At 46.5% G+C, this 1,510-nt stretch overlaps 1 long non-coding RNA gene across 1 annotated transcript; it reads left to right on the forward strand.

Moving 5' to 3' along the window:
- Positions 1-278: 278 nt before the first annotated feature.
- LOC120725714 lies at positions 279-1,326 on the forward strand. Its single transcript, XR_005694197.1, has 2 exons — positions 279-1,092; positions 1,130-1,326. It is a non-coding gene; the product is annotated as an uncharacterized LOC120725714 (long non-coding RNA).
- The last annotated feature ends 184 nt before the right edge of the window (positions 1,327-1,510 follow it).

A 1,510-nucleotide genomic window follows, 5' to 3' on the forward strand; every position in this document is an offset into this window, starting at 1 on the left:
TGCCAGAAAAGATTATTGCACTTAGTGTTATTGCACACGTATGGATGTGTGTGCTTGATCAGTTAAAGTCTTTATTATGGAGTCTGACAGCAGTGGGGAGGAAAGACCTGCGAAATCTCTCCGTCCCACACCGTGGGTGCCGCAGTCTCCCACTGAAGGAGCTGCTCAGTGCTGTCACAGTCTGCTGCATGGGGTGGGAGATGTTGTCCATCAGGGATGACAGCTTAGCCGCCGTTCTCCTGTCACTCACCACCTCCACTGGGTCCAGAGGGCATCCTAGAACAGAGCTGGCCCTTCGGATCACCTTGGGAAGGCGTCCGGAGCATCACAACAAAAAGGTGAAACAAAAACACACACAAGCAGAGAAATCTGAGAGAAAGGCTCCTTTTAAGGTAACGCCTAGTTTGAGAAAAAGATAAAATTAACCTGCCTGCCTACAAATGCACACACACGCAATGAAGAAACAGCTTACACTCATGAACACGTGAAGATTTTCCAGCAAGGCTAAAGCAGCGAAACTTAACATACATCTGTTGTTAAAGGATAAATACATTACTGACAAATAAACTCTCTGGGTTGCAGGACAACAATTTAACTTCAAAGAAAAAGTGGTCTGACCAACCAGTGAAGACACGACAAATTTAGGGGTTAAAAGATTCAAATTGTGACATGTTTTCTGCTGATTGATTGATACAAGTGATTACTGAATGAAAGAAAATTTCTCTTTGGGCTTTTAAACATGATCTTAAGAATTTTAACATGTACCTGTGTTGTCCTGTCAGCTTGGTGGGTTATGAGTTGATTATATCGGGAGAGAAAAAACAAAAAAAGGGGGGAGAGAAGGCTGACACAGGGCTTGGCCCCGTTGTTTCTCCCCTCTCTGAAGAACAGCCAACACAACATAATTTTCCTGTTCGTTTGTTTTTGTTTTTGTTTGTTTTTGTTTTGTTTTGTTTTTGTTTTTTCTCTTTATGTTTAATTACAGGCTGCTTTGCCGCCCTGAAAGCCGAGGCGGACTGGACTCCTGCTCTCCCCCATACGTGACACTGACCAAATGCTGCAACAGCTGGACCCACAACAACGACCTGAAAAGTCAACAGTGCTGCAGGAATGCGATCTCATGCAGCAGAGACGGAGAGCACTAAACCTAAAGCCCGTTTCACTACACGGGGGAAAATTCCCAGACTGCATCAGCTGACAGAGCTGTGACGAGACGCCCGCCAAGCCCGAATGAAAAGTAAGGCCGAGCGAAAGAATGCTGACCTTGATAACTTTGCATTCACACTGTGCAGGACAGTGATGGACCAACACGGATGATCGGGCGGCGAAAAAGGGCGTGACCGAGACAGGAGGAGTAACTGAGGTCAGAAGGCACCTCAGAATGGACAAAAAACACAGGAGAAGATGCAGGTTTCACCTGCGGTGAGCATGGACACTGGAGAAAGGACTGCCCCAATTGGGGTCAGAACCAGGACGGACTGAACTTTGAGCACAGCAGCAGCAATGGGTC

Source organism: Simochromis diagramma, unplaced genomic scaffold (assembly GCF_900408965.1).
Source record: "Simochromis diagramma unplaced genomic scaffold, fSimDia1.1 OVJJ01000716.1, whole genome shotgun sequence".
Taxonomy (NCBI): Eukaryota; Metazoa; Chordata; class Actinopteri; order Cichliformes; family Cichlidae; genus Simochromis; species Simochromis diagramma.